Raw genomic sequence first — 13,003 nt, forward strand, 5'->3', positions numbered from 1 at the left:
TGCAATTCGTTTCATTGAAAAATTGCTCCTACAATAGTTAGTACCAAGCCCGTTCGGGAAGGAAGACAGGAGAGTCACTCCAGTCTAAATGGTCGTGTAAAAACTAAGTGCTTTAATTAGAAGGCGAGGTTGATTCCACTTCTTGCTAGTAGTGGTTATCATTAAATTGAAGAAAATAAGTGGTTCTAAAACTATTTCCAATGCAACTACTTCCGGGACTAGTTCAAAAGGAACCAAATATTTGTTAACAAATAACCCACCGAGCCAAGGACTACTTTTGAGTAGCGAATCAGAAATGCTCAGCAATCATATTTCCTGCTTATAGTACTATTGCAAAAGTAATAAAAATTTGTGCGAAGTTTCAAAATCGCAAAAGTCTACAAGAAACGGGTTCCGCACCTCGGATAATGATGAATTTCCGTCAGTGATTTCCGATACAGGGAAGAAGGATGTTTTGAAAGAGACGCTCCTTAAGCTGATGTTGTGGTCGTGATGGGGTTGAAGCATATTCTAGCCTTGATATTGGTACCCATCGTTCGAGCACAAATCCCACCATAGTTGACATAGTTGACTTTCTGCAACGAACATTTACTATAATCACATCGATCACATTGTAGCAATAAATTTAGGATTTGTTCCCTGGAGTGAGCATTGACATCGACTTCGGAAGAGATTAATTATCATTCATTATTAAAAATGCTCTAATATCCAGCGCAAATTAAACTGTCGATGTAGATCAAAAAAGTCATCCTAAGACCTAATTGATTGTGAAAACTTGTAGGTGAAAAAGAAACGTAGTTGCTACAAGTAGGGGCGCTTATGATACTATTATGCTGGTCGAGGATGTAGGAATTACTACAAATAAAAATATTTTCGATATTGCATGCCCTATCATGAAAGAAATTGTGGATAATTGTAGGTCTTTTCACGCTCCAACGAAAGGCATTAGTATAAGGGAATAGTTTGCTCTTCAGAATAGAAGCCATGTCACCTTGGTGATTAAAAAACTCATATGGGGTAAAGCCACCAGCCTTGACTTTTTCACCTGAAACTCTTTGTTCCTGAAATATTTTTCTAGCCTCATTCACGTTCACGCCCCTACAGAGGAGACTGCAGAGTTGGAGAAGGATATCTTCTATGAGGAAGTAGAACGAACCCTCGAACCCTGTCCCAGATATGATATGGGGATTTTAACAGCCAAGTAGCGACGGAGCCCTGATTTAGGCGATACGTTGGCTCCCATAGGTTCTATCAAAATACAAATAATAACGGATTGCGGGTTATTCAATTAACAGAGTCACACGAAATGGTTGTTGGAAGTACTTGGTTTGCGCGGAAAGCGGTCCACAAACAAATTGAACACATGCTGATCGAACGCCACCACCTCGAAGCCTCGATGAGTGTCAGAAAATATAGGGGGGCCAATATAGACTCAGTTCACCATCAGTGAGAGTTAACACTGAAGCCATCCACAACACAGCTCAGCGCAATAACCGAGTAATGTTGTATTGTCAAAGAACGAGGGCACGGGCAGAGACTTATCACGAACTCCGGCGAGCGGAGAAGCGACTTCACGTACGGAAAAAGGAAGCTTGGGAAAACCAATAGGTCTGCGAACTCGAAAAGTACAGGGAGCAACTGCCCCGGTCCGGAAGTTTTACCAACAAGTCAGCAGGATGAAGCCTTATACACCACGATGCTCATCCTGCCGAGACAAAAAGAGGCAAATCTGATTTCCGAAAGAATTGGGCATATTGGAGGGAGCGGAGGGTTGAGTACTTTGATGAACTACTGAAAAACCAGAACATCGGCAAGTTGGAGGTCCCGCCAACTGAAGACGACGGACAAATACTGCCACCACCAAGTGGTTCATCAACTTGTGCACAAGGTATGGGGCAGCGAATCAACGCCTCACGACTGGCAAAGGGGCATTATCTGCCCCATACATAAAAAGGGAGATGTCACAAAGTGCAGCATTTATAGAGGCATGACGTTGTTGAATACCGTGTGTAAGATATTCTCCTCTATCTTGCTGGGTCGGATATCCCCATACGCTCAGAACATCATTGGCCCAGACCAAAGAGACTTCAGTCCAGGCAAATCAGCAACTGATCAGATTATCTCCCTGCGGCAAGCGATGGGAAAACTATTGGAATATGGACATCAGTTGCACGATCTTTTCATCGAGTTTAAAGCCGCCTATGATAGCATAGCCAGGGTAAAACTGTACACGGCCATGGGAGAATTCGGTATCCCGATGAAGTTGATAAGACTGACTAAGCTGACGATGACAAATGTACGAGGCTAAATAAAAGCAGCAGGTTCCCTCCCAAGAGCATTCGACATCAAAAACATATCATGCGTCCTCTTTAACCTGACCCTGGAGAAAGTGATTCGTGATGCTGAGATAAATACAAGAGATACGATCCTCTTTAAGTCCACTCAACCCCTGGTCAATACTGACGATATCGACATCATGGGAAGAACGACCCGCGACGTACAAACTGCCTTCATCTAGATCGAGCAGGCGCGCGAGTCTTGGGCTGCACAAAAATGAAGGCAAGACAAAATTTTGGTGGTAGTGTTAGCACCGAAAACCAACCAACCAGCAACATCAAACTGCATTGGTCAAACGGGAACACTAAAGATAGGAGACTACAACTTTGAGACCGTTGATAATTTCTCCTATCTATGGTCGAAAATCGTAACCGGGGAGGGTGGGGGAAGGGTGGAAAGTGGTTATTTATTTCACGAATCCATTCTCAGAACCTACCCAACCGAAAAATTTGAAAAAAAAATCACGAAGCTATACGGGGCCAAGAGTCCTGCCACACCGATATCTGTTCCATAAAGTCAATAATAGTATATTACTATAGTTTATATAATTTAAGTTCATTCTAGAATCCTGAAATTTTGCAGTAATATAGGCTATAATACAAAGCAAAACCCTATTTACCTCGTGAAAATTGCACTATTATTAACAAAATTATAAAAGGTTAAAGTTGTCACCATCATCAACGGCGAAACAACTGTGTCTATCTTAGCCTTAGTAAGTATTCTGCATAAAACCATTCCAGATAAATACTTTTATGTATAAATTTCGTACACCATACACTGAAATTCGCCCCAGGGTGAAAAACATGCACAGAAACTGGCCCAGTGGTGAAACTTCTGCGAGGAATATTATTTTTCCATTGAAATTCGTCGCACGTTAGTTTGTGAATATACACCTACATACATGAATATGGAAAGATTTGTGATTTACATCGCGGAATCGATCCTTCGATTTCGACTTAGAGGAATTGTAATCTATGAAATATGTATGATTTCCCCGAAAGTTAAGAAAACATACTTTGACTGCTTTCTCGCCTTAGAAGTATTCGACCTAGAGATTGAATTTTATGTAGGAAATTGACGGGAACACCAATGAAAGGCCGAAAAGTTGGAGTTAGAGAATAATAGTAGGGTAATGGTTTGACTGTATATAGGATTTTTCAAAAAGAACCTTGTTTTTAATACCGTCAAATTGGAATAACATGACAGCTTTGACATTGCATTTTATGACATGTGGGTAGTAGAAATTTTGGCAATCGTTACAAGTCTGGAAACCGCTTCAGGGAAAAATAGTCGGTGGAGAAAGACCTATGTATGTGAGGAACGATGAGTGCATGACAGTTCCGTGTCTACATAGTTAAAAATTCAATCGTCGTAAACAATTTGATCTGGAAGGCTCATAAGCTTCACACTAGTTCAATAATATTGTATTAGCAAATGATATAGCGGATTCTTCATAAATGGAATTTTAATGTTTCACTCGAATGTCAATTATTCTCGTTAATTTTGACGTTAGCATCTTATTTGCATAGCGTAGGATGCAGTGAATTCGCTCGAAATTGAAAAGTTTGAACTGCTATAACTTTGACACTAAATGACGGATTTTCATGAAACTTGGCAGGTGGTACATCAGTTCCGGAAATCGAAACCTTTCATTTGATACACTGCATGACTATATCCAGTGAAAACAATTTTACATCTGCCTTTTCCATGTATAGGGAGCTGCTCTCACTATGCGTGGGATTTCGTAGATCCCATCTGTCCACCAAATTTCGTTGGGATCTTTTTAATGGTTTTCGAGAAGTGTGCGTGTGACAAACTGACAGCCAGACAGGCAAACAGCGGATCAATTTTAATAAGGTTTTGTTTTACACAAAACATAAAAAAATACGAACTGGGAATAAGCTCGTTAGAGGGGCCTTTAAACAGCCTTAACCTTCATCTTATTGAAAGTATGTGGCCAACTATAAAGCGGTATTTATAAATATTTGGCGTCAGTCCCTTGTACGAGTGTATTTTGTTCGTAATTAAGAGTGATAAATGGGTTCACATCCGAAAAGGGATTGTACAAATAATTTTTTGTTCAAACGCGTTTTTCTCAAAGTGACGTTTTTCACATTTGCAGGGATTCTAGCTCAAAAAGTAATGAATCGATCATTATGAAATTTGGAGATATGACTCTTTACAAAATTACGAAGAATGTGAACCGCATTTTTAAGGATGCTTTTTTGCATAATTAGTAAAAAGAATACTGCAAAATTTTTTGTTTTGATTATTATATTCTTAACAAATCAGTTGTATGTATGTAAAATTAAAAGCTTTTTTGCTTCAGATAAAAATTGTCGCTACATGTCCCGCAATTGGAGAATATTATCACGTAGCTTTTCTATTTTTAGCTTAAATTTTTGTTGTTGTTGTTCGGAATATGACTAATATAATGCCCAAATTTGATTCAAATCCAAATAATTCTTCTTCTAATGTAGCTTCCTCCCTTGTACATATTTTGACAAAAATGTAATAACCGTGTTAAGCCAGATAAATTTTATTAAAAGGATTGGTTTGTAACCATTGAGCCAACTACAAACTTCTCATTCCTAAATACAAGCATAAAACAATATACTTTCAATGGGTTAGGCCAGTGTAGCGACCATATTTTGGGATTTTTTTTTCAGCACGACAATGAAGTAAATCGGAATTCGGTTGAAGATTGTTAATTGTATATGTGTTAAACTCTATAGATTATTTTGCTGGAGGTATTGTAAAAGAAAATGGTTGCTACGCCGCTTTTTTTTCGACGAACCTTTCTTTTTTGAAGGTCACGCGAGTTGCGTTCTACACCATAGGATCATCCTTATAAACCACATAAATCGCATACCACGAAAAATCCAAACTGTACATTTCCCTATATTCCCATCTCATTTCGCATCCCAACAAAAATCAAAACTACATATCTATTTATATTTCATATTTCTACTTAAATTCATTTCATTATACAACATTGTAAGGGGCAAGTAGGAACCTTTGAAGCACTGAAATCAATCAGAGTAGAAAGCATCTTCCCAGCACTACTCCAGAGGGGCTTAGAGTCTCTTCTCAGGGTAAAAACTCAAAAGGATTCTTTTCTGTATGCGTGTTAGGTCATCAAAAAGGCTCTCGATAACACATCGCCAACAGAGGTACAAGATGACCTGATTCGCGAGGGAGTGAGAAACACGGTGACTTTCTTGATGGGCAGAATGTTAAAGACTAAGCAAATTGAAGTGCCGACAGGTACAAATTCTATTGTCATGAATACTACGCAAGGAACTAAGAGTTACTAAGCCTAAGCCACTGCTTGATCACCTGAGATCCATTAAGTTACATGAGATGTAGGCGAAACGAGAAACAGAGGTCAAATATTTGCGAATTACATTAGACCAAAAATTGCTCCCAAAGGTGCATGTTGGAAACAATTGTCGGAAAGCTACGAGGACTTTGATGACTTGCAGGTCCACAGCATCAAGAAAATGAGGCTGTACCCCTTTGGATATACAATGAAATTGTAAAGCCTATGATTATCTATTGGGTGATTATTTGGGCAGAAAGAATTCAGCACAACAGCCAGGCCATTACATAAACTTCAAAGACTGGCGTACGTGTGTATCAGTAGAACAATGGGGATATGCCCAACGGCATCACTAGAGGTCCTTCTGGAGTTATACCTCTCCACCTTCACATACAGATGCAAGCAGGGAGGGTGATTTGCAAGATGGCCGGGAGTATCAATGAGGCGGGGGGCTGCCTAAATCGAAGGACAATTGATATTGTTTCTAAGTCGTACCACAAATTAGTGATAGGAAAGGATAACATGATAACGAGATTTCATTTCGATAAGAAGTTTGAAATAGGTTGCAATAATAGGGTAAACTGCTTAAACCAGCAAGTGGTTGCTATTCTGACCGACAGCCAAGCGGCGATCAAGGCACTTAGGATCAACTAAGTGAACTCCAAACTGGAATGGGAATGACTCGAGAGGCTGAACACGCTCGATTCACACAATAAAGTCTCACAACTGAAATGAAGAATATTATGACGAATAAGACTGTAAAGTTTGGTGTAAATTATGTCCTTGATAACAAATTATAGCAGGTCATACTAATCGATTTCATGCAACTGAATTTGCTGCATCTGACACCATAGAAATGTCTTGCTGACATGGTAATTAGCAGGAATAATTGGCGTGTAGTACTAAAGACCTATACATCTGTTTTAAGTGAACTTTCACATACTTGCGAAAGAATGCTCAATTCTACGAAGCGAGGCACTAACAAAGGTAGACTGTGTAGTAGTTTCCAGTAAGTGTTAGTGGTATGAAGGGTTTGTAAAATATGGTGCACCATTGAATTTTTGAACTGTTGTCTACTCAAGGTTCAAGGAAATACACAAAATATTTCATACCTGAAGCGCCCGGTTGCTCGACTTGTTTTCATTTCACTGAGGATGGTACTAAGTAATCGCACATTGAAGTTAATTTATTTATTTAAAATTATTCTGGGGTGATTTGTTACTTTTTCGTTTCGCTTATTAAAGACCATTTATCTTTAATAAGTTCAATTTTATTAAAATCGTTTTCTCATTGTGGCAACGTTCTGGTGGAATCTTTCTTCATGTTCATCGTTAATACTACCAGGTTTTATTAAAAAAGTTTAGCTTGACGATTCCCATCGAAGTTCTCCCATACACTTTTTAGTGATTTCCTTGCAGTGCTATTGTCAAAACTTTGACCCTTTATGATTTGTCTGATGGAGTCCCATAAATATTTCTTCTTTAACTTTTTCTTATCTGAATTTCGGGAACTTAATTCTCAGATAGTCAAATGCCGAAATCCCCTTTTCAAGCGATTTGGCAAATTTTTTCATTAATCTCAATTTTATAATATGTAGTGGTGGAAGGAAAATCACATTTTTCTGTGTTCAGTTTTATATGGGATTGGAGTTTTCCAAGGTATATAGTGTTCCCTAAGTGGCCAAGAATTGGCTGTAATTATTTCTTTGTCACAGCTACAAAACTTTGTGTTCCCTAATTCCATTAACAAGTTTTTAAGTTTAAAATTAGCAGATACTCTTGATATTGTATTTTACTGAGGATATTCCCATGTGCTTGCTTCATTTCACCTGGGTGAGCGATTGGTATTGAAAATTTAAAATTTCATAGAGCTGTCTCGGAGTGTTTATTTATTGGGGCTCATTCAACGTCTATGGAAGAAAGTGTAGTGCAGTTCTAACCATACACCGGAAGCTTCAAACAGATTTCAAATTAATGAATCATATACATAACCTCACGCAATTGATGGGGGTTTTCTGTGTAAGCATTCACAGTTTTTAAGGTTTTGTGTAAGACAGAATCGATTCACTGTCTGTCTGTCTGTTGCTCATATGCACTTTTCTCTAAGACGGCTAAAGCGACATAACTTCACGTGGTATTTAAAGGGGGGCTCCCCATACATGCAAAGGGGAGATGTACAAATTTTTTTCACCGAATATATGTAGTCATGTTAGGTAGCAAATGAAAAGTCTCGATTAGTCCGAATATTAGTTTTGCCATGAAATGTGCGTATAAGGAGTCAAAATATGCGTACTTAAAGCAAGAAAGTACCCATTTTCGGAAAATACCCAACCCAAAAATCTAAACAAGTCGGAATACCGGAAGCTCGCGCTTCGGGTATAAAGGTTTTGTGTTCATCTTATCTAAGAAATTTCAACGCACATTTTTCTATCCGACATCTAGACATACGTACATATTACAGCCGTAGATGTTACACTCACCCTAAACAAACAAACTGCCTATTTTCGAATACTGTACACATATAGGCACGTATATAAATTGATCGTACCCATATTTCCGATTTACTTCTTATATCTATCTGAATTAGGCACTACCCGCAAAGTCCATTAGCACGCATATACTATATACCTACATACACACATGTCTCGTTGGAATAATTGATATTCATATACAAATGACTAAAAAACTAAAACAAAATAATCCTTTTCCACCCAATTCATAGGAACTTACTTCGTTGTGGTATTGACGAATTAATATGTGATGATGACGTCATGCAGGTTGAAGAGGGCACGAAATTCACGAAAAATTGTAAAGTTTTACCCCCTATAACTTTGTTAATAATAGTTTGATTTTCTTCAAACTTGACCAAGTTGTGCACCATATTCTTCATTATACCTATACTAAATTTTGTACTTCTGCGATGAACATAAGGGGGGTGCCGGATAAATTTCTAAAATATGGAAATATACTATTATTGACTTTATTTCTGCAGATATCGGAACCAGATATATTTTGAGGCCTAGATTTCGTAGAGATGCACTACTGCGATTTTTTTCAGATTTTTCGGTTGGATAGGTTCTGAGAACGAGACCTGTTACACTTTTTGATGGTCATATTTTGAGCCCTCACTCCACTATGTTTCACCCAATATCAAATATTGAACCAGTTTCAATAAGTACTAATTGAGACCTTTCATTTGATACCCCACATGGCCGCATTTTATGAAAAAAAATTTTGCACCCTCTTTTCACATGTATGGGCAGCCCCCCTTAAACTTAACACAAAATGGCGTCAGTTGCTGCATGTAAAGGAAACGGTAGATCACATACTCCTACCAATTTTCGTGACAATCGGTCCAGCGGTTTCTGAATAAATCGGCTGTGACAGACAGACAGACAGACAGACAGACAGACGGACAGACAGACAGACAGACAGACAGAACGGCCTCTGAATCGTCCCAGAATCGTGATGGGACGATTCAGAGGCCGTTCATCTCCGCAGATCACGTGCCCCACCCTCTTGCTAAAAATCATCCAGGGGTTATTCCCCCAGCAAGAGGAGAGCACCGACACATTCCAACCACCTCTGAATGTGGCGGCAATTCCGCCAGTCACCAGAGACGAGCTGTTGGATATCTGCGGTAGAATAGGAGACAACAAAGCGCCGGGCCTGGACGGAGTACCGAATAAGGCCCTTAAGCTTGCCGTGAAATCCAGACCGGACATGTTCGCTGAGTTGTTCGAAGCGTGCATGTCTGAGGGGATATTTCCAATGTTATGGAAGCGGCAGAAGTTGGTACTTCTGCCTAAACCAGGTAAACCTCCAGGTGAACCGTCGTCATATCGACCCATATGTCTCCTGGACACGGTGGGGAAAATGCTAGAGCGGGTAATCTACAATAGATTACTCCCGGTTGTGGAGAGCCAAAGCGGCCTTTCGGATCGGCAGTATGGGTTCCGTAAAGCCAGATCAACCATTGATGCCATCAAATTGGTTACTGGCTTGGCCGAAGATGCAATTCACGGAAAGGGTAGTACCAGCAAATATTGCGTGGTAGTAACCCTGGATGTGAAAAATGCATTCAATTCGGCCAATTGGAATCTAATACGGAAATCTTTAGCGAAGGTTGGTATTCCCGCCTATCTCGCTGCTATCGTCGATAGTTATTTAACTGAAAGGAGGCTCTGGTATGACACCGATGACGGACCGCAGGAGTACGCTGTTTCCGCGGGTGTCCCGCAGGGCTCCGTATTGGGCCCATTACTGTGGAACATCATGTACAACGATGTATTTAATCTTCCCCTTCCGGGGGAAGCCACAGTGGTGGGTTACGCTGACGACATAGCGCTGGTTGTTGTCGCAAAGCATCTTGAAGATGCTGAGTTATACTCAAGTGAGGCAATCGGTGCTGTTAAAAGTTGGCTAAAGAGCTCTGGTCTGACACTTGCGGAGGAAAAAACGGAAGCGGTCCTCATCACTAAGCGCCGGAAGAGAGATTACGCCTGTATTAGAATCGGGAATCATATCGTCACTTCCAAGCCGACCATCAAATACTTGGGAGTGGTGATAGACAGGAAGCTTAGCTATAAGCAACATGTGCGGTACGTTTGCGACAAATCATCCACTGCAAGTATGGCCCTGGCAAGGATGATGCCGAACATTGGAGGGCCACGGCATACCTCTAGGTTGCTTATAGCCAGGGTGGTGACCTCGATCATGCTCTATGCAACCCCAGTTTGGAGGGAGGCGTTGTGGATGTCAGGGAACGCTACCAAACTGAGTTCAGTCTACAGGAGGACAGCCCTGAGGGTATGCTCTGCCTTCAGGACTGTCTCAGATGATGCAGCATTCGTCATCTCTGGAATGATGCCGATTGACATCTTGGCAGATGAGATGGCGAACATATACAATGCAAAGCCAACCTCTTCCTCATCGCGGACGAGGAAGACTGAAAGGGAGAGATCCATAAATAGATGGCAAGAGCGGTGGGAACGCTCGGGAAAGGGCCGGTGGACGCACAGGCTCATTCCTGCCATCAAGGAGTGGTTGGAGAGACGACACGGTGAGATTAATTATAATCTCACCCAGTTTCTCACGGGGCACGGAGGATATCTCCAATACCTTCACAGGTTTAAATTGGAGACCTCACCCGATTGTCCAAATTGCAATGGAGTCCCAGAGGACCCAGAGCATGTATTCTTCCACTGTCCGAGATTTGTGGAAGAAAGGAGGAATCTAGAGGAGACTCTAGGGGAGGTGCTGGTACCAGAAAATCTGGTGCCGAAAATGCTAGCACATCAAGAGAATTGGGATGCGGTAAACTCCATGATCGCATCTATCCAAAATAAACTGCGAAAAGCAGAGGAGGGGAGAAAAACGCGGTCACGTGCGCCGCGTATAGAAGAAAGGTGACAAAGCTAGAGTGAGCTGACTCCGCCCCGTGATGTAATACCTTATGGTGGTTCCGCGGGGCAGGGGGGAGTCGGGGGTGGTTTTAGTGGGTAAAAATCCCACACGCTGGTGTGTCCAGACCAGTGTCTTTTTGAAGATTTCCACCTCCTCAACAAAAAAAAAAAAAAAAAAAAAGACAGACAGACAGACAGACAGACGGACAGACAGACATCGAATCGATTCTAATAAGGTTTTGTGTTTACACAAAACCTTAAAAAAGACAGGTTCGTGCGCTTATATGAAATCTTGGTTTGAAATTATGTCTCTATATCGCCCGCCGCGTTCGAGAGAAAAAGCCTCCGAAGAATTTTTGGCCCCCTGCATGAGCATGGACCATTCCGCAGTTTATATAACGATGAAATCTATGAGCGATACCACGAACGTCTGGTTATGGACAAAATCCGGCTCAATTAATATATATGGACCAATACTCACTTAATTCGCATGGATTAGGAAGATCCAACCCCGAAAGTCTACAAGGCAGAGTCTGCCTCAGATGAAGCGATGATGTAGGCCAGGACGCCACACAGCTTTTAGGGATATCAAATTGGTGGACCTCGACGTAAACCGGGGTGTCTGGGGTTCCTTATTAACGCAGCACTAGGCCGGATACCAGTTGTTGAGCCGTTGATGATAGCATGACAGAGCCCTATAGTTAAATCCCATATGTCCATATAGGTTTAAACACCTGAGTGGAGCATTCACAAAAACTGTCTGAACTTAAATTTTAGTTTTTTTCAGGTTTTCGCCTCTATTTGTTGTTTCCAGGAAAGACCTTGCATCAAGGTGTATTCAATCAATTAATGCCACTCGCTGACTTTTGTCCTCCACATCTGAAGCCAGCTTTCTACTTCCCTTTATATGCCATGAGATGAAGGAAGCATGAAAGTACCATATTATGCCCGACTCGGTCACGTTGTTTCAACGACAGAGGTGAGGCAACTTCTGATGAATTAACTCTGCCCTGGCCGGAACCACGAGTCACATAACTTTACAACTTGGAGGCTTGTCTAAATGAAAGGTACCTGGACCACAGAGACAGTAAATTGCTTCACAAATGATCCGGTTCGCCATATGTCCAGTAGATGGTGGACTCAGGACTCCCTCAATTTCCTAAACAAATTTAATTTGTTCTTGGCGTCAGTTGGATATTTGGTCATGTGTGTTTTGGGGCCCGATTGGTTTATTTCCTCCTTCTATATTAGGTGAGCTGCGAATGCTCTGGTCTTAACCTCACTACATTTGTTCCAATTCCTTGTGCACGATCTTAATGGAGACAATCTGAATGTTGGCCTACTGTTCTCGAATAAACTCATCAGTGTCAGATTTGCTGTATTTTGCTCTACTGTCTGAGGAGAACAGCTTGTAAACTGTTTATGCCATTAGGAGGTTTTCGGACTCGACCTTTTTTAAATGCATAGATATTTCAGATATTTTCAAATCGAAATTCGTGGTCCTTTAGATTTTATTGGGGGTAGAAGTGAGCGATTACCGAGGACAATCTCAGGATCCACCGCCAGGAGATCGCTTTATGTTCTTACGAAATATGGCAGCGTTATTTAAATAGAATATTTTTAAATATTTGGCGGCAGTCCCATGTACGAGCGCACTTGTTTTTGCAGCAACTGTATTTTGTTCGTAATCAAGAGTGATAAATATCTTCATATCCGAAAGGGGAAACAATTTTTTTTCAAACGTCACTTTCTCAAAACGACGTTTTTCATATTTTTTCTAGCTCAAAAAGTAATAAGTCGATCATTATGGAGGTATGATTCTTTACAAAATTACCAAGCGTATGAACCAACATTTGGGATGAAGCCATATAAGACCCAAACACAATTACGTTGTGTCCGGAGTGCGGACGAGAAAATGTACAATGAAAATTTCAGGTGGG

The sequence above is a fragment of the Hermetia illucens genome, chromosome 6, assembly GCF_905115235.1.
Source record: "Hermetia illucens chromosome 6, iHerIll2.2.curated.20191125, whole genome shotgun sequence".
Lineage (NCBI taxonomy): Eukaryota > Metazoa > Arthropoda > Insecta > Diptera > Stratiomyidae > Hermetia > Hermetia illucens.